The sequence below is a fragment of the Phascolarctos cinereus genome, unplaced genomic scaffold (assembly GCF_003287225.1).
Source record: "Phascolarctos cinereus isolate Bilbo 61053 unplaced genomic scaffold, phaCin_HiC Scaffold_726;HRSCAF=1367, whole genome shotgun sequence".
NCBI classification, from domain to species: domain Eukaryota; kingdom Metazoa; phylum Chordata; class Mammalia; order Diprotodontia; family Phascolarctidae; genus Phascolarctos; species Phascolarctos cinereus.
This window is the reverse complement of record NW_027556098.1, coordinates 242,594,533-242,616,852: the sequence shown is the minus strand read 5'-3', so window position 1 is coordinate 242,616,852 and position 22,320 is coordinate 242,594,533.

Below are 22,320 nucleotides of genomic sequence, written 5' to 3'. Positions count from 1 at the left end.
AACTAGCCCCAAATATTCTCACCATACAACACAGTCCTTCCAAAGAGTTCACGTGGTAGACATCTATGTGCAATTAGTTGAACTGTATATAACCAAAATATTTGATTTTGCCCAAATGAGAAAGTCTCCTAAATAAGGAAATAGAAGCCTGCATCTGTGACTCATGGGATGACATAAATGAATCAGAAAAATTGCTTCTAATTAATTTGATACACATTGACAAGGTTTATGCATTTTAAAGAGAGGGTTCATTTAAAAGCAACTTCTGTAATGCAATGTGAATTTAAAATGAAAATGATGTCAATATGCCTCCTGGTTCCAATGTAGACTTCCCCCTAAATACAGGGAAAATGAAAGGACTGGAGGAGGCATTGACCAGATTTTCTTTCCTCTTTGTTCTGAACTATTGCCCTGTTGCTCTAGTAAGTGCTGATGATAGCTGTCACATTCAAGAAAGACCTTTAAATAAGATGTAATCCAAGATGTGATCCAAAATACACAGAGGATCACAAAAGTCTAAATGGTTTAGTTTGTGTGCCTGTATCTAGGTGGATTTTGGTTTGGCTTTTGCATGAACCAAAGAGGCTAACCTTAATGCCCCAGCCTGTTTCCAGCTAAAGGTGATATTTTTTTGCCTTCTTAAAATGTCCCCTGTAGATTTAATTAGATGTGGTGCTTTCCCCCCCAAACTCTTATCTTGCCCTCTATATAGTTCTTCTATGCCCTGTTGTCCAGCTGCCATCTCTTACCCTAGCAGAATGAAATTATTTCTGTAACATCAAAGTGGGGTAGAGATGGGAGTGGGGTGGGTCACAGAGGGGAATTAATGTAAAGCAGGGTTACATTTAAATTTGAATGCTTTTTTTTTGCAGTAAATCATAATACTGGTATGGAGCCTGAAAGATCATTTCTTCAAACTGAGGAAGACTCAGGATAACATATCCAACCAGCACCCCTCTCTAGTTCATGAACCCCATCCCTTCCCCTCCAAAATAATCCAGTCTCCATTGACTTCACTAAAGCAGGCAAAAAATCTACCAATTCCATCAAAGCACCATTTTTACCTATTACTCAATATTAGTACCTAGCCAAGGCGTGGCACATAGTAGGCATTTTTTAAATGTTCTGTGATTGATTGATTGCTACAGACAAAACTATTTGACTGACTTTCATTTTCTTCTCAATTGTTTTAACTTGTCATCTTGGCTGAGGCAGGTGAGAATCTTCAAAGAGCTGCTATTATTAATAAATTCTTCTCATCTCTCCTCAAATCTAAACCCATGTTACCACACAGAGCAAGAGATCAAGCTCTAAAGAAAATATAATTGCAGAACTCCTGGAAATGAAACTTAAAGGGAAAATTGAAAATGAAGTCTTCATCTCTTGTTACCTTGATATCATTTCCATAGGATTAAGTGGGAAAGGATACATCCTAGATGGTGTTACAAATCTGCTGTCCCAGAGTCCCCCTTAAGGAGAAAATCTGATTGGACAGCTACGGTACTATTATGATTCCTTGTGTTGGGGCGTGATACTACCAACAGTAACAGTTATCCACATCTGGGTATGACTCAAAAGTCTGGAGCATGACCTTGGCACACTGAGCCCACAGAAAGACTGTTCTTTGATTTGCAGCTTTTTACAGAGCCTAGTAATGTTTGCAACTCTGCCTTCTGAGAATTTTTCCCAGATTCACAAAAAAAGGGACTATTCAGTTCAGTTCAATTAAATACAGTTCAATCCAATTTAACAAATATCCACTAAATATCTATTATTTGCAAAGGCCCATTCTAGGCACAGAGGGAGATAAATCAAGATAAATCATGCCCAATCACTGCCCTCTCAAAGCTTACAATCTAGCAAATTCCTTTTTTTTTTAAAAATTTTGTTTTGGGTCTAGCCTTGCAATTTTATCAGTCAATAAATCTCCTTTATAATAGTTGCATTCTGTCACATCTGCCCACTGCTATTCTTACCTAGTCATCTGTGGCTGATTTTTTCTTGAGAATTTAAATAAGTCAAGTACATATTTAATTTAAACTTCGTCCATCTTTTATACCTTGCAAATCAGTTATTCAGGTTAGAGAAGTAGGCAGTGATGAGAGCTTTATCTTTCTCTGGGAAGGATGTGAATAGGAGCTGTACTCTTTATCACCTTGTTGAATGTAGATGGAGTTGAAATAAAAGCCACAGTGTTATAAAGACACAGAAAATTTCTTAGCCTAAAGTTATGGGCACAATAATTTGTCTTGCTTCAGATTATCATAATCCCAGTGAAATTTGAAGTTATGCTCTTATTTGGAATGCATAGCTATTGAAGGACAGAAAAAGGCTGAAATTATTTCTGGAAGTATTTTTTTCCTGGAAATCAAAAATCCATTGTAATACTACTGAGAAGAACTGAGAAGGAAAATCTGATCTATCATAATTTTATTAATATGCTTACTAGTTTATGGGCTTTTTTATTATTATAGATAAGCCCACCAAGTCAGATTTAACTGGAACACCAGTTGATTTTGAAGTCTTTTTTTTTCTTTTGTGATTTAACTATTCTTCTACTTTCATTCTTACTTCTTGTTGTGGTTCATTCATTTCAGTCATGTCTGACTTTTCATGACCTCATATGAGGTTTTTTTGGCAGAGATGCTAAAGTGCTTTTCCTTTCCTTCTCCAGCTCATTTGACAGATGAGGAACTGAGGCAAACAGGGTCAAATGACTTGCTGAGGGTCACATAGCTAGTTAGTGTCTGAGGCTAGATTTGAACTCAGGTCTTCCTGATTCCAGGACCAGCATTCTATCCACTGAGCCACCTAGCTGCCTTAGTAGGAGTTATATAATTTTAAGTAAATAACTCCCTCTTTCTGTGCCTCAGTTTCTTAATCTATTAAATGGACTCTATGGTCCAATCTTTAAGGTGGCTTTAGCTTTAGTATTTTATGATTCTAGCTTTTTTATGCCACCAATTTACTACTTTTCACTTAAAAGCCTCAAAATCCAGAGCTGGAAAGGACCTTAGCTCAGAAAAATGAAATGAGCTGTCCAAGGTCATATAACTCCAGACTCCAGTTGAACACTTTCCTCAGAATGTAGTATAATTTTTTCAACCTGTAATTTCATCAATGTGGTGAAATTCTAGTGTGAGATTTCCTCTAACAATTCCAATCAGCTTATAGTTTTACAGAGTTGTGGGGGGCATAGAAAAGTAAAGCTTCCTAAGTCTGTGTAACCACAGTGACTTATCCATGGTCTGACCATCCATTAGCTATATCATGCTGTCTCTCAGGCCTACAATTAACTAAAAAGAAATAAAGGCAAGAAAAAAGAACATATTAGTCTTACAGTGGAAAAGAGGGCTAGACTGGGAATCAGAAGCTTGACCCATCTCCAAACTTAGGTCTTCAACTAATTAATTAGCTGTGAGATTTTTGGCAAGTACACTTAATATCTCAGCACCTCAGTTGAGCCATATGTCAAATGAGGGTCTCAAGTAGATCATCTCCATGTTCCATTCCTTCCAAATGCTGAAATTCTAACCCTGGCTCTCCTGGCAAAGCAATGCCTTCTACATGAAAGGGAAAATTATATTATATTTTTCTTTGAGAAGTGACTGTATTACAACTTCATAATAAGGGCAGTTATGATAATCATGATTATGACTACTCATATTAATAATCCTCCACTTAAATCTACTCGGATGTCTAACCTTGGTATGTAGGGAACCCTGGATTCTCAAAGGCAAACTGTGAAAGTGGGAATTTTTTTCAGGCACAACTCACTAGCACCATCTTTTAAGTAGCAAAAGAGAAGCATTGGAAAACCACTGGAAATTTAAAAGTATCATTGGAAAAAAAATACCTGCACTTAATCCCCAAATCTTTGAGATATTGAAGAAATACAAGAAAATTATATCAAAAGAAGCAGTCTGGCATAGGGTGTAAGAGTGCTGGCCTTGGCAGTTAGCAAAACTTCTGTGTTCAAATCCTGCCTCAAACATTTACTAGCTATGTGACCCTCATCAGGTTATCTGACCTCTCAAAGCCTCCATTTTCTCATCTGCAAAATGGAGGTAGTAATAAAACTTAACTTACAAGGTTATTTTGAAGGTCACTTGAGATGATACGTGTGAAACAATTTGGATCTCAAGGGTTGTAGAAATGTCTGTTATTGTCTTTGACATTCATATGGCATTTTAAAGTTTACAAAACACTTTATGGACGTCATGTATCTGAATTATCATAACATCTCCATGAGAAAAGCAAGATAGGTATTATGTTTTATCATTTTAAAGAGGAAAATTGAAATATACAGTAGGAAATCAAGGCTGACAAAAGTTAAGCAACATTCCTAAGGTCACTCAGATAGGAAATAAAGTCTGAACTCCAACCCAAGTCTTTTACTGTGTGTAGGGCACTATGTCAGGCACTGCCAATATAGAGAGGCAGAAAGATAATATGGTACAGTGTAAAGAGACCTGGATGAGTTAGGAGAACTCGGGTCAAGTCCCAGTACTGGTTCTTACCAGGAAAATGACTTCAGCTAAATCACTTAACCTAAGCCTCAGTTTCTTTATCTATGGTATGATGGTAATGCATGTTCTATTTCTTACACAGTCAGCATGAATAACACACTCAATAAAACCTAAAGAACTAAATCAATGTGAACTATTATTATTATCCTCATACTGTCTGCCTTCAATGTACTTATAGTATAGTCATGTAGAGAGGACAAACTAAAAAGAAAACTTGTGGTTTCATGAATCTAGGCATTCCTTTCATGGACCACAAGGCCTTTATGCTTTAGGAAGAAGGTCTTTGTCGGGGCAGCTAGGTGGCACAGTGAATAGAGCACCAGCCCTGAAGTCAGGAGGACCTGAGTTCAAATCCGGCCTCAGACCAAACACTTGACACCTACTAGCTGTGTGACCCTGGGCAATTCACTTAACCCCAATTGCCAAAAAACAAAAAAAAGTCTTTGTGATTCATTATGAATTGAAACAACAACAACAATGTACTGCCTAGCAGCCAGGTCTCTGGTGATAAAGCCCACTTTGATTTGAGGACACTTCTATTTTGATCAATTCGAAAGCATTTATGCGCTTATTATGCGCAAGACAGTATGTTAGATATAAGGGTACAAAGATTAAAACAAAACTGTCCCTGCCTTTGAATATTTCATATGCAACTAATATTTATTAATCAATACCATTTCAGTACTAGGTGAAATGTTATAGGGATTTAAAGAAGATTAAGTCATGGTTCTTGGCCTCAAAGAGACTAAATTTAATAAAATGATCAACAAACTAAGTCTACCCTGTTGATAAATAGCCGTCTTCTTGGTGTCAAGAAGAATATTAAAGAAATATAAGAAATGTGCCTCACCCTTCAGGAGATTACAATCTAATTTGGGAAGAAAAATGTATGTAGACCCATAGCTCAGTTACCAAATTGTGGGTTGGGTGCCTCAGAAGGTAGTAGGCTCCCTATCACTGCAAGTCTTCAGACAGTGTCAATTGGATGACCACTTACCAAGGATGTTATAGAAAGAGTTCCTGGGTTGGACTAGATTACCTCTGAAATTTCTTCCATCTCTGAGATTTAATGATTCTCAGCTGTAGCTTTCTGGAAATAGATATATAGTCTGTCTGAATCTATATCTGAAGCTTTTTCATTTGAGAGGACATGCCTACACTTCAGTGATGTAGCTTTCTAGAATTAAGTTATCTCTATGCCAAATTGATGAATCAGAATAGGACATCGCTAGAAGATGCCCAAGGGCAACTAGATGGTGTGGTGGATAGACAGAGTGCCAGGCCTGGAGTCAGGAGGACCTGAGTTCAAACCTGGCCTCAGACACTTACCAGCTGTGTGACCCTGGGCAAGTCACTTACCCCTGTTTGACACAGTTTCTCATCTATAAAATGAGCTGAAGAAGGAAATGGCAAACCACTCCAGTACCTTTGCCAAAAAAAGCCCAAATGGAGTCACAGAGAGTTGGCCATGACTGAAAAGACTCAAGAGCAATAGAGGATATCTTGAAATCAATAGCTCGAAAGAGAAAAAACATGCATTGGTTTGCACCATAAGCATTGAATAAGCGACAGAGATAGTGAGAGCGAACAGTTATTTGGAATGGGCAAGGAACGTCTGGTAATAATGGCAGCTGATGTGTAAGTTTCCAAAGCTTTCTACAGGGTATTCCAAATGTCTTACTGTAGTTGTAATCCTTTAAAGCTTAAAACCGCACTAAGATTTTTGAGCACTATGTGTGTATTCATATATATATATATATATATATATATGTATGTATATGTATATATATATATGTATGTATATGTATATGTGTGTGTATTATGTATATTTGTGTGTATATTTGTATATATGTGTTTATATTTAATATATACATACATATGCACACATACACATACAGAAGCACATAAATTTATATATGTGTGTATGTGTGTGTTATCTCAATTGAATTTCAAAGAAACCCTAAGAAGTTGGTATTTCAAGTATTTTTACTCCCATTTTACAGCTGAAGAACCAAGAGTCAGGGAGGTAAGAGCCCTTGTTTAGGGCAAGCTAAGCAATCAGGTTGCCCAGTAGTTAAAGCACTGGACCTGAAGTTAGGAAGACCAGAATTCAAATCCTGCCTCAATTATTCTCAGCTGTGTGAACTCAGACAAATCTCTTAATTGCCATCTGTCTCAGTTTTCCTCATCTGTCAAATGGGAATAATAATACCACCTACCTCCCAGAGTTGTTGTAAGGATAAAATAAGAAAATATTTGTGAAGTACTTTGCAAACCTTAAAATACTATATAAATTTTAGCTGTTTATTATTATTATCATTTATCATCATCATCATCATCATCATCATCATCATCATCATCATCATGTAGCAGTAAGTAATAAGATGGAATCCCAACCCATGTCTCTTCTGATTTCAGAGATCTGAAACATTGAATGAATTAAAAAGGCTGAGCAAGACTTCAGATAAAAGACATGAAATGTGATATAAAACAATAAACATTTATACAGTTCCGGAAAGGAGGGTGGAGAACATTCTAGGCTTGAAAAAAAATGATGGAAGCCCAAATTCAACAGTGTACATATAGGGTAGGAGGAGGAGGAGGAGGAGGAGAAGGAGGAGGAGGTGGCTACTTAATGTTGAAGAGATAGATTGCACCCAGGTTGTATATGTTTTAAATTGAAGGCCAAATAGTTTTGGCTTTACACCATAGACAGTGGGAGCCATTTTTCAACAGAGGGGTATACAATTGTATTTTAGAAAGATTAATCTAGTGGTGGTATGCAGGGTGGATTGGATGGGGGAGAAACCACAGTTACAGAGACCACTTAGGACACTCTTAGATTTTTCCACACCAACGTGGCAACGGTGCAATGCAATACAATGTGGTAAGCACTAATGCAGTTACTCTAAAGTAGAGGATGGCACTGGCAATACAAAGACAAAAAGAAATTAGTCTACCCTCAAAGAGCTATAAGATGAGTAGGAGGACAAAAGGCTTGAAAAGAAAAAGACAGCTACAAGAGCATCTATAAAGGGAGAATTTATAGACTTTGATGACTAGCTAGAATAAAGGAAGAGAGAACAGAGACATACCATGCATTTTTCCTCCATATTAAAAACTGACAGAATCAGCTTAATACAAACCCCAAATCATTACCCCAACTTAACCTCATCTTTTAAAAAAAATTTAAGGTAATTTGCTACTGCAGAGATTTTCCTTTTTCATTTTACCTGAGGTTAAAAATACTTTGTCATCTAGCTTTAAAATTAACTTGGCTCTGTTTTTCTATTAGAAAAGATTCAGTGTAGAATAAAATGAGTGGCATTTTAGTGATGGACATTTATCCCTAATGAAGATCTTTTTTGTATTTTCCTCTGAAATGGTTTGTGAATCCTTTCATACGGTATTCCCATCTTGTGCTTTTTATCCAAATTTCTATAATGGGTTTCTTAGCTAGAGCAAAAGAACTTCCACACATTGATCTTTCTTGGCTATTAAGCAATTTGGCCCTAGTTCCAGGACAATATAAACTCCTCAAGGGCTGGAGCTATTTTAATTTTGTTTTTGTGTCTCCATTATCTTGCACATAGTAGGGATAAGGGAGGGAGGTAATCACAAAAGACCCAAAATGTGATCACAAAGTATAAAATACATGCAATGAAATTTTCCTATAAACTCATAACAATGTGATTACACATAATGAGGTCTTTAATGTGTAAGCAAGATGTGTCTGTGCCCTGTGATCACTTCATGATGTGTAAACCTCTTCCATTGGGTAAAGAAAGATGAGCTGAACAATCTGTTCATATCTCTGGGGGCTTTAAATAGCTGAATGAATTTCACCAGTTCCATTCTGTGGAATTTGTAGAAACAAATCTCTTTGCCTATACCAGAAAGCAACCAGTCAAAGTCTCATTCCTTCTCCTCATTTTTAACCATGTCATCAGAGCATCTGGACCAGTAGGAGACAATCCATCCAACAGGGAGCAGAGGCATGCACCAAAGGGAGAGAAGATTCAGAGAGATCTCAGATACCTGAGAAGAAGGGCAGATTTAAGGAGCTTGAACCCTTGTAGCAGCTATAGACTCAGGAAAGGAGCAGATACTCTCATCAATACAATGATCCAAGATAATTCCAAAGGACTGATGATGAAAAATGCTATCCACTTCTGAAGAGAGAACTGATAAACTTATCAGTTACACATAGATCGAGTATAGATTGAATATAGTATAGATTGAAACATACTTTTTTCACTTTCTTCATTTTTCTTATTTTGGTTTGGTTTAGGTTTTTTGGCAACATGGCTAATATAGAAACATGTTTTGTGACTTCACGTGTGTAATGGGTATCACATTGCTTGTCTTCTCAATGGATGGGGGAGGGGTTGGAGAGAGGGAGAGAATGTAGAGCTCAAAATTGAAAAAATAATGAATTTTTAAAAGCAAGCAAGAAAGAAGCTGACTTTGAGAGCAGAGCCAAATAACCCACCAAGTAGAGATGATGTGCTGAAATAGAGCTCCATAAGGGCCCCATTAAGAAAGTAAATACTTTTAGACCCTAAAGTACCAGGAATTGTGAATTATCCTTTGCCACACATATATTCCACTACATTGGATTCTAAGTTTGAGCCCAATTTTCCTATGGACATTGTGTATATTTGTGGAAGTGTGTAACCTAGGTTTTGGAGGGTAATGTTTTGCACCGATTGCTCCTGCTAAACTTCCTAATAAATACCTTTGCTAAATCTAATTAAATCAACTGGCCAGTTATTCATGGGAAGCACGCTTGTGGGGACACATAATCTGCAGTACTAAAAGTATCCATCCAAAAGGCTGCGCCTAGAATCCCAGATAGCAGCCAACCTTTGGGGACCTAATATGAGAGTGCAAGTTGGGGGAATAGTCAAATGAAGGTGTGATGCATTTAATAAGTAAATACATGTGGAATTAGATTGAATTGGAAAAAGCACCATGGGGTTTCTTTTTGTTCTCAGGTTTGATTTGACTTTTTCTTGCAGATTCCTAGCTCTTACCTCATGTTTTGTCATTCATTTTGCTTGCTAAGACATTGCCAGCTACACAATATTAATGTTTGCAAATGTCTCCTTTCAGCTGATTCAAGATGTTTTGCCCATGGTCATTTTCCAGCTGACTGATCACAGTATCACCCCTGACGAATGTAATTTCTCCAGATGATGAAAGGAGATGAGTGAACTCCACTTTCTCCACCCCCTATTCTGTTGCCAGACACTCTGGGCTCTGGCAGATATTATTGTTTCTTTAAAAATATCAGCAGTATTTGTATTTTCTTCCTCCTCCATTCCTTTAGGAGCTGCCCATGTTCTAGCAACAGAGCATTAACTCCACAGACTTCTATTTTTGAAACCGAGGTCTTAAGGGTAGCAGGGTTGCTACACAGTGGAGTTAGCTTAAGTCAGATTCATCTGGACAATGTTTTGTTCTCAATTGCATTAAAACCAACTGGGCTAGAGTCAAATTTACAAGAAACCAGATAAAACAATTTAAATGAACTTTTTTTTAAGCATCCCCAATGTCTTTGCCTTAAGAATAGATCCAATTTCAACATGTTTTCCCTGAAAAGGCCAGCACAAAACTGATATCAAAATCTAACCAGAAATGCAATTGTATTTGTAAACTTTTTGGGCTAGCTTTTCTTTTGCGGGCCTGTAGGGAGCATGATATTGACGTTTATTTACATCTAAGTTTTCCACAAAAGGTAAAATGTGCAAGAGGCAATGAGAATAGAGCCAATGGTAAATAAAAGATTATTCTTCATGCTTTAGAATCTGTCTTTGTCATTGAAAATCAATTACCATTTAGTATGTTCTTTCAGGCTACTGTGCTTTTTATGCAAAATAAACAGGTAGAACCTTCTTTTGTAATTATACTGTACATCTTTCAAAGTTGAAGTCATTTCTATAATGGAAATTACTACCAACATCTCATATTAGGCTGATTTCATTACAAGCTGTGGCTGAAAAGCATATTATTATCACAGTAAAAGAGATGGGAATCTTGTGCGCAGAACTGGCAGAATTTTCAGAAAATGAGTTTCTTGTCCCTCAAGCCACTCTAAAATAGGAAACTTACTTTCTACTACTCCCACCTTCACCTCTTATTTGTGTAACCAAAGAAAGATGAGAAGATTAGCAAAGGACAATTAGATTTCTACCAGTATTTTCAGAGTTCTATCTGTATCCGTAGATCATTGTTGTTGTTGTTATTAATGTTATGAATAACATCTATAGATCTCAAATGTGTCAGTGAGTTAGGGGCATGTTTACCCCTGAAAACTTCCCCTGGCAGAATGGGTAGATGAGAATTATTTGTTCCAGTGGCCATGAAGGAGGCTGAAGCAGGTACTGTCCACAGTGCTTAGAGATCAGTCAGACATGGAAGACTCCAAGGTCATCCACTACATCCATCTTCAGTCACCTTGACTTTTGTCTTGCCACTGGAATTCAGTGACTCTGGAAGAGAGAGAGAAAGTGAGAGAGAGAGAAAGAGAGAGAGTGATGATTTGTGCAACTCTGCCTCATTTAAATCCAATTCATGCACAAGTCAAGACATAACCCAGTGATGTCATTGGTCCTCTTAAAAATGAAGGACAAATAACAATATGAGTAATAAGAATTTAGTCTATTATTACTGTTAATAATAATAACCATAATATAATAAAATGGATAGAATTTATGTGGTATTCAAGGTTTACAAAGTGATTTACAAATATTTCATGTGATCCTCACAGCTGCCAGAACAGCAATTATTATCTCCATTTTACAGTTCAGGAAGTTGACAGACAGAAACCAAGCTGACTTGGCCAGGGTCACACAGCTAGTAAGTAGCTGAGGTCAGATTTAATTCAGATCTTGATTTCAGGTCCAGCACTGGATCCTTTCATGGTCTAAAGGCAGAAACTGCCGTGTGACAGTGCACAAGTCACAATTTCTCTGGAAAATATTTTTCTCATCTGACAAATGAGGAGTTTGGACTTGATGATAGATGTGCTCCCTTCCAATTATAGACCAATGATCCTATGATCTCATAACCTATGCCCACTGAGAAAAAAGCTGAAAAAACAAAACTCATGCTTCTTTTTAAAGCATAAACTTTATCAATGACTTTTGTTTTTACATTAGTTGGTCGTTTTAGGATAGAACCCTTTCTCCCCCTTTCCCACATTCCTTATCCTCCCAAGTATCCTCAAAAAAAAAAAAGTAAAAACTATGAATATAATGACTAGGCTTAACCATATGTATGCATCATTCTGCCCCAGTATAGTCCTCTGCTCCCCTAACTAAAGGAGGGAAGTCATTATCATACTCATTTTCAAATAGAATCCGCTTTGAGTTTGAACTCATGTGCCTAGAGTCGTGTAGTACAATATATAGAACCCTGGCTCTAGAGTCAAAGGACCACCCTTCAAATCTCATTTCTGCCAACTGCTGTCTGTGAGACCTTGGACAAATCCCTTAGCCAGCTGCCTCAGGCCTCAGTTAGCCCATCTGTAAAATGAGAGCATTGAAATGATAACTTCTGAGGTCCCTTCCAGCACAGAAAAATCCTATGATTTTTTAAAGGCTCTTTGAAGGTGAAATGTGCTGAGAAGCAATAAATGTTGAAGGTCAGCTCATTTATTGACAAACCCTGGCTTAATTTTCCTGTTTTGTTTCAGGTCAGGGTTGGCAAGATAACAGAATTCCTATGAGAATGTGTTGAGTTCCCTTCTCCTCCCACCCTGTACATTTTCTTTTAGGACATTGATTTATAGAATCACAGAGCTCAGTCCTTGGGAGAATATAGTATAGGGTAGGCCTGGGGGAGGGAGAAAAATCAACCAAGTTGATACCGAATGACAAGAGCCTCTTTGTGGCCAGTGATGGCAGGAGGAGGGGCTGAGGGGAGGAGCATAGGCTGATATTGGCAAGTGGCTCCATCAATTTCTCTTACTTTACCTGATAGAAGATAATGCAAAGGCAAGCATATAAGGAAAAGAGAAAGCCCAGCTGGCTGAGAAAGAGGATTTTCCTTTGCTTCACCCCCTTCTCTCAGCTGTGCTATGGGAAGCCCACAGGGCATCCATCAGGCAAAAAGCCTGACAATAGGAACATTAATTATATTCCTGAATCGAAATTAGGACTGGAATTAAGGACATGTATTTGCCTTTGTATTGATCTTACTTAATGAAATGAAAAGATTTTCAAAGCTGGACATCTTACCACTGAGATCAAAATCAACAACGTTGATCAAAGAAATCCTAGATATGTGTGGTTCTCCCACCTAGAATTAAATGATTTAGATGGATGGCTATTGGGGGAAGGAGGTGAAAAAATCCAAGCCTGGTCCATATTGCCATGGTCTGTGCCCTTCCCAAGGAAAAAGAAAATGGTTTCCTGTGACACTATCCATTAATCAAAATCAATAGCCATAAAAGCAATTTTTGTTTTAGTGTCCGAGGGAGAAACCATCTGGAAAGAGAAACATGACTCCCCAGAAAGGAAACACCAATGGTGCAGGACAGGTCAGCGATCCAAACCAGACTGTCATTCCACAGAGGAGGCAGGGGGCCTTTTTAGAGATTACATCATCTACTGCTATAGCCCTTGTGCATTTTAATATGTTGGGTTGGTTTTTGTTTTGTTTTGTTTTGTTTGAGAAGACAGATGATCATTTTTTATGCTAGATACCTAAAAGAATGCATGATTGAGGATAGCCCATTTAACTATACAATTCTCAGGACTCATCTTTACTCACTACCTTGTAATAGGTACTAATGTCCATGATTGATCATCATGCTTATGTATATATACAAATATATACATATACATATTCATATTATAATATATAAATATATATGTCTACATATATACGCTTAAGTGTATATGGTAACATATATACACACCTAATTGTTTCATGTAACTTTTACATCTTCAACTGTTTATATGTGCTTCATAGTATTACATAAGGCATATGCCTGGGGTATTCAAACATACCTTTATGTGCTAGCAGACTTTTCACCACACTTGAGATCTGGATCCTGTTTGGGGGTAGGGATAGCTTTCCCAATGTCCAAGGACTCCTTCAGAGATTGCTGCAGCTGCCTGTCCTGCTCCTCTCTGGCCATCTTCAGGCCATGTCTACTATCTGTGACCAAGCTTTCTAACTACCCCCCTCCCTGGTACCCTGTACTCCAGATTCATGAGAGTTTTTCATAACTAGGTTGATCCTGGCCCACCATGTCACCTGTTCTCTCTGGTCATCTTCATGTCATGCAAGTATGGTACCTCATTCTCCTCCCCATCTTCTACTTTCTACCTCTAGATCTGAGAAAAATAATCATATCAATACTACTGTTCTCCAAAAGGATGAGTCAATCAATTTCTCTGTGGCTCCACTAACTATCCCTAAGACATCCCAATAGAAAATATCCTTTCCTGTTCACCATTCCAACTATGTGTTGTGGTTCCCCAATTAGAATGTAAGCTCCTTGAGGCCAAGGACACTCTTATGTATTAGTAGTCCCAGTATTTAGCACAGGACCTGAGAGTACTTAATATTTTTTCCATTCATTCTTTCATTCATTAATTCATTCAATTATTCATGTTTCCATCTAGTCTGCTTCCTCCACTTCCCACCTGTTTGCCCCCCTCCCCTCCCCACATAGAGCCTAAAAAGAGGCTCTGTTGGAGGAGGAAGAAGGATGCTTTCTAGTGACTCGGCCTTTTAACGCTCCAGAGCTCCTCTTCTAGACTTTCTATGGCTCAGCCCTGCCTGCTCCAATGGCACATCTGTTTAGAGGATTGTTTCTGTAAGGAGCAATCAGGTTATCTGCCCTCCTCCTTTCCATCTCCAGGATAATTAGATTATAGATTTTTAGAGCAGGAAGAGGCCTCAGAGACCATCTAGACCAGAGGTGTCAAATCCACACTCTCTAGGAGCAGAACCAGATGAAAATGTAATTGAGAAATATCTATCAGAATAAAGTACAATTAAACAATATTTAAAATATTTAAAATCTAAGTAAACATGCTGCCCTTAGATGCCCTTATGTACAGATTAGTGCCCCCTCCCATTTCTATTTGAGTTTGACACTACTGATCTAGGCCAACTCCCTCATTATATGGGTGGATGAACTGAGACCCAGGGACATCAAGTGATTTATCCAAGGTTGCATAGACAGCAAGTATCAGAAGCATAATCCTAACCCAGTCCTCCTGACTCCAGAGTCAATGGACTTTCCACTACACCACAGTTTCATAGACTCTCCTCTTGTCAAGGAACTCCATGAAAATTAATTAGACATTTTTTTAACTCTCTGGATACTCTGATTTTTATGTTTGCCTTCAGTCTTGGGTTGGTTACAGGGAAGTAAGACAGAACAAATAAAATTTTAAAATGATGCATCTCTGGTCACCAGACGTTAAACTCCATTATAACAGTGTGGTGCTAGGGCAGTAGGTTCAAGGGAAAGTTTCTTTTTTAGCCAAGAAAATGAGGCTGAAAATGTTGTTCTGTATTTTATGACTATGGTAAAGACTTGATTAAAAGGAATCGCTTGGAAAGTTTGTATTTTTAAGTAAAGTTCAATCAAGTTTTAGTCCCTTTAATATGAAGAATAAAAATAAAGTCCCTTACGAGTGAGATTCGATAAATGGTCACCTTTTATGATTAAATAAACATGCCCACCTCTCATAAGCCAGGCCCAACTCAGGCTGGTCAGGAGATTCAGGTTAGGAACTGGCAAGAAATGAGACACTCATAGACCATCCAGGGGTTAACAAAAGGAAGCTTGTTTAGCTACAGAAGGGAAAGAGTACTCAGCCAAATACAGAATTAATTTGGTTGGGTGCAGGTTGGTAGTAGGTTCTCTGTGTTTGCACTAGTGTTAGTAGTGTCAAGGTGGGAACTCCTGACTCCATGTGCTCTGGGTTTTTTTACTTTGGCCCCAGGAAGCTAGGTCAATGGTTTGAGCCTTAGCCCCGTGTATCCAGGATGGCTTCAATAATTTTAAAGGAATTTTAAAGGAAAAATTACCCCTGCCATATGGAAAAACAAGTTCACCATGCAGGGACCCTAGAAGATACTGCTCCCACCATACCATTCTAATGAAATATATAATACTTGCATATGGCACTCTTTATGATTAAAAAAAAATCCTGATAGCAATTGAAAAATGCTAAAATCAACTCAGAGTAAGAATGCTTTGGGGTTTGCAGTAGTTAAAGATAATTTACGAGGACAGAGAACATGATAACAATGTGGAACAAAGGCACCATCCCACTTTGTCTTTGCAGACTGAAATGTAGGATACAAGGCCTAAAATAGCAAAATCTCATTTTACTATTAATATAAGCAGAACTATTCTAGTTCACACACAGTTTTGTCAGTTGTTCTGTGGCTGTCTCATTTGGGTTTTTCTGATCTTTGGCAGCCACTAGAAAGGGGCCAATGTGAAACCTGAAGAAATTGAAAGAGTCCAAATTCCAAAGTCACAGACCTGTGGCTTACCACATTGGCTCATGACTCAGGCAGATGATTAGCCACTTAAGCCACCCTTTTACAGAAAGGAAGAGAAAGAATAAATCACCCAACTGAGGCATCTTCTACCCCAAGGAGGTCAAAGACAGAAAGGCCTCATATATATAGCAAAATATTCATAGCAGCACATTTTGTGATAGCGAAGTCCTTGAAACCGATTGCTTATCATCATTTGGGAAAGGGCTAAGCAAATGGTGGTATGCAAATATGGAATATTATTGCATTGTGAAGATAAGGAATGTGAGGAATTTAGAGGAATAAGTATAGACTTGTTTGAAATGATGTGGGGGAAAAATAGCAAGCTGAGCCAGGGAAACAACATATAAAATGACTACAACAATGTAATGAAAAGAACAGTAAAACAAATTGGAAAGTTGATTACAATGATCCATCCAAATTGTGACAAAAATGAGTAAATTCACCTCCTTTTTTTTGGAGAGATGGGAGACTATGGATATATAATTCTGGATATATGGTCAAAAGTTATCCATGTGACAGTTCATTTTTACTTAACTGCTTTATGTTTTTCTTTGTTATAAGATAAGACTTATGTCAGAGGAATGGACTTATGCAGAAGTGATTAGCATGTCAAAACTAAAATCTTCAATATAATGTTGTAAGAGTGTTTTACAAGAGAGACAAACACACACACACACACACACAGAGACAGAGAGAGACAGAAAGACAGTGAAAGAGTCAAATAAAGACAGAGACAGAGAGACAAAGAGAGACAGAGAAAATGTATTCAGCTGATCCAAATTTTTTTGTTCTCTTCTCACATACCCTTTATTCATATATTATCTGACTTACAGGGCAATTTCTCTTGTTTCTCTATGTAATAACCCCTGGGAAACAAGGTTTACTTGACATCTAGGAGACAAAGTGGATAAAGCACTTGACTTAGAATAAGGATGACCCGAGTTCAATTTTGCCTTAGGTGCCTACTGGCTACATGACCTTGGTCAGTTAAACCCTGAGGTTTAGATTACTCATCTGTGAAATGGAGATAATAATAACTCCTTCAGAGTGTTGTTGTGAAGATCAAATGAAATATGCAAAAAGTGCTTTGTAAATCTTAAAATATTTATATAAATGCCACTTATTATTTAATGTATTTTGTTTAGATAAAGCTGACAAATCCCTTTTCTTTCCTATAAAGCATGCAAAATAAAGCTAGAAGGTGGGCCTTTTTGTTGGTTTTTTTCTTTTTACTTCGGAGAAATTCTAATGAACCAGTTGCAGGTCATACTTTTAGTCATTACATGCTATACTTTCAGAGGAAGGAGGCTATAAATCCAAGGATCCAGTTTCAAGACTATCTAGACATCTTGGTACCACAGTTGCAAATATGACTGGATTACCTCACCTACTTATTGCTGATAACATTAGTTTCATGTCATCCAGGGACCTTTCAGTGGAAATAACTTGTAAGAATAAGTATTGACCATTCTTTCCCAAACTAACACAATCAAATAACTGACACCAAGGCAATGGCCAAGAAAAATACACTAAATGAAGAATTCCATACGTAGTCAGACTGAGCAAAAGATAAAATTTTAGAAACTTTTAACATCCATATATGAAACCAAGCACATAAAGCTAGAGGTGATCCAATTTCTATAGCATGGAAAGATCATCTAATAAGACACCTCAGGGATGGGAAGACAATGCTAAAAATGGTAGGTGAGAAGCATGGGCAATACTACTATTACCAAAAAAGCATCAATAATGAGACATACCTAGGACTTTTTTGTACCAGGAATAAGTGCACCAAACTACATCTGAGATAGGTAGTACAAATCTTTCCTTGAATTAATGGGATAGAATGGGGCCTCACGCTATTGGCATAGCGGTATTATAAGACAGAGGGAGAGAGACCTTGGGACACCAATTGCTTCTGAGAAAGCTGCTATGTTGCTATGGCAATGGGAGAGTGGGAAGAGGGTAGAGAACAAGAAAGGAAGGGATAGAGGTCAACCAGTGTTCTATCTAGTAGCTTTTTTATTTTAACTAATTATTATTGCTAAATAAGTGCTAATTTCTGTTTCTGTTTTTGTTTGTTTTGTTTTGTTTTGTTTTTGCTATTGCTCTCAGCATCCTCTAAATTCAACCCTGCTCTTGTTATGGTTTTATTAATAACTGTACATCCATATGGATAAGCTCTCGTTTTTATAAAGTCTTTACGACATTTCAACATGATCTTTACTAAAAACATGAAAAAGGAAGAGGCATGGTTTTATAAGTGATTTTTGTACAGAATGTCATGTTCTTACACACAATTGATTGAAAGATACAGAAAATATAAGATCCTATATGGTTTACTATTTTGTTAATTAAAAACCAAAAAGACCAGAAAGCAAAATTCAGCTTTACAGACACTTTTCTAACCAGGAGTCTTTCAAGCATATGTAGAGATCATATAAGATCCCTTAGTGGAACTGTTTGATGGCTTTCTATTTTTGATGTTTTATTGATACCTTTTGGGTATATATGAGTCCTTTCAAACTTCCTTTGTAATCTAGATTGAGACCTAATTTGTGAAAGAAGAAAAAATAAGCAAAACCATTTGATATAGTGATGACCTTTCATGCTCACCTCTTTATGTGATGAGAAGGTCATTCATTATAAAATTCTTGAAGACTTTGTCAGTTGAAAAAACTGTTACTCAGAGTTCAACTTCTGTTTCATGATCTTTTCACTTACATTGTTGAAGTTATTTTTCATATTGTTTGTTTCCTTCATTCCATTGATTTCATTTTGCAGCAGTTCATGCAAATCTTCCCATACTTCTCTGAGCTCACAATAGTTATTTTTAATACATAATTCCATTTTTTTTTACAGAACAATTAAGCCAATTCACAGTTTTACCATTGGCAGATATGCTTGCCTATTTTATCTCTCCAACATTAACTCATATATCAGACTTATTTTAATTTTCTGATAATTAATGATTTTTCACTAAAAAAAGTGTGTTGCTCCTGTTTTCAGAATTATTTCTGGAGGTCTGTAGGTTTTTAGTTTTCCTAAGGTGGTATAATTTAAAGAGATGTGTGTTTACTACTTTCCTAGTTCACGGTCTGGTCTCTGAGTGACCCCAAGTACTCTTTTCTGCCCTGCAACTAACTCTCTCTGTCCCTCTCTCTCTTTTGTGTGTGTGTGTGTGTGTGTGTGTGTGTGTGTGTCTCTCTCTCTCTCTCTCTCTCTGTCATTTTGAAAAGAGAATCTACAGTTCTATAGAGCATTTATTTGCTAAATTCTCTAGTTTTTGCCATTTCAGTGGGCCTCATGAGTTGTTGGGTTTTTAAAATAATTTTACCTTCCCCATCTACTTCACCTAGATGACAAAGTGGATAAAGCACTAGGCCTGACACCAGGAAGCCCTGAGTTCAAGTCCATCTTTAGACACTGTATGACCCTGAGCAAGTCATTTAACCTCTGTCTGCCTCAGTTTCTTTAAATGTAAAAATGGGGATAATAATAACACCTACTTCCCAGGATTGTGAGGATCAAATGAGATACCATCTGTAAAGCTCTTAGCTTAATGTCTGACACTTAGTAGGGACTTAATAAATGCTTATTCCCTTTCCCTTTCCCATGGAACTATAATAGCTCCATTAAGAATTAATATTCCTTCTAAATTACTATTGATTAGAGAAGTGCAAATCAAAACAACTCTGAGGTACCACATCACACCTATCAGATTGGTCAACATGACAAAACAGGAAAATGATAAATGATGGAGAAGATGTGGGAACACTAACACATTGTTGGTGGAGTTGTGAAATGAACCAACCATTTCGGAGAGCAATTTGGAACTATGCCCAAAGGGCTATAAAAATGTGCATATCCTTTGACCTAGAAATGCCACTTCTAGGGCTGTATCCCAAAGAGATCATACAAATGGGAAAAGGACCCACATGTACAAAAATATTCATAGCAGCTCTTTTTGTGGAGGCAAAGAATTGGAAATTGAGAGGATACTCATCAACTGGGGAATGGCTGAACAAGCTGTGATATATAGATATAATGGAATACTCTTGTGTTATAAGAAATGATGAACAGGCTGACTTCAGAAAAACCTGGAAAGACTTGTATGAACTGATGTCGAGTGAAGTGAGCAGAACCAGGAGAACATTGTACACAATAACAGATACATTGTGCAATGACTAACGTTGATAGACTTAGCCCTTCTCAGCAATACAAGGATCTAAGATATCTCCAAAGGTCTCATGATGGAAAATGCTATCCACCAGCAGAGAAAGAACTAAGGAGTTTGAATGCAGATTGAAGCATACTATTTGCTATTTTTTTCTTCTGTTTTGTTTTGTTTCTTCTTTCTTGTGGTTCCTCCTATTGGTTCTAATTCATCTTTACCATATGACTAATGTGAAAATAGGTTAAATGGAATATATATGTGGAACTTATATCAGATTGCATGCCCTCATGGGGAGGGAGGCAGGAAAAGAGAGGGGGAAATTTAAAACTCAAAAGCTTATGGAAGTGATTGGTGATAAATCAAAATAAATTAATGAATTTTTTTAAAAGAATAATATTTCTGGGGATAGAGTCTAGAGTAGGATCTAAAAGGAGAAAAGAATAAAAAAGGAGATGCAAAGAAAACATTTCTTGGAAAGAGGCATGACAAACTAATGTTACTGAAATAGAAAAGCTGAAGCAGGGTAAAAGGAGTGAGGAGGAGTGAGAGGGTATGTTGTTCAGATTAGTGTAGGCAGAACAAACAAAACACATAGAAGTGGTTTTTCTTTTAAAGAAAAGAAAACCATTCATATCTTTTAACTATCTAACTATTGTGAACTGACTTTTATCTTTATAGATTCGTGTCCATTCCATATAGATTTAAGATGTCCAAATTTTGTCAGAGATGTTTAAGACAAAAAACAAGGCAAAACAAAATCCCCCACCTTTTCCTCCAACTTCTAAGTATAGCTTTGGTTTTGCAAAAGCTTTCTGATTTAGATTCCCTCCCCCCTCAATCTTCCCCCAAGCCTTTCTTCTTTTCTATTTTTAGTTCCATGAAAATTTTCAAAGTTTCAAAATAAAAGTGATATATTTTGCCTTTTATAATCTCTTCTGTCCCATATCTGGATATAAGTTGTTTTCCTGTCTACAACTATTAATGATATAATCTATTCTCTTCTAATTTTTAAATGGTGTCATCTAAAAAAAAACAAATTCCATAATTTTATCCATTTGGAATTTATTTTAGAATATTGCTTTAGCTATTAATCTAAATCTATCTTTTACCCAAAAGCTCTTGAGTTTTTGATGCATAGTTTTTTCCTATGTAATTTTTTGTCCTTACCAAATACTAAATTTCAGTGTGCATTTTCTTAGAGGTTTATAAAAACATAACTTTAGAGCTGGTGAGGACCTGGGAGGTCACTAGGCCAACAGGTCAGGTAAGTAACATGCCCAAAGTCACACAGCTGGTAAATCTTAATTATTTTTCTTTTTTATCTATTGTGTACCAGATACTGCACCAGGTGCTAGAGATACAAAATCAAAAATGAAAGAGAAATATATCTTATTAATATTTATATTAATGATTAAAAGATATGAACAGTTTTCTTAAAAAAACACTTCTATGTTTTTGGATTGTTTGTTTCCATTAAAATTATTTTGTATTTACATAAGCACTTTATATGTCTTGGTTGACTCTCAGATTTTTAATTGTGTTTTAAATTTAAATGGAATTTTTCCACCTTTCCTTCCTGGTTTATGTTAGTAATATACCAAAATGCTGATACCAGAGAATTTTGGTGGGGAAAAGGAAAGTCCCTAGCAACTGGCAAAAGGGGAAGTCAGAAAGGACTCATGTAGATGGTATGGGCTCATCTTCAAAAGAAGGTAGAAAGTCTAAGAGTAAGACAGGAGAAGAATAAAGAGAAAGAGTACATTTCTAATATGATTTCTTGAAATACGACATTCATGGTTTTGTTTTTTGTATCTTTATGGAAGATCTGAAAACTACAAGGTTACATATTTTCCAATTAATCAATCACTGGTTTCAAGGTCAGTTGCTTTGACTTATAGAAGCCTCAGTATTCTGATTTTTGTGTCTTTTGATTTTGTCCTGCTAATTGTTGACCTACCTCTGCATTTTTGTATATGCCACTGTCTTTTTTAAAGTGTCCACCATTTTACTGTCAGATACCACTTATTTTATATCACTATTCTCTTTGTTTCTTTTTTCAATTCTCTCTTAAAA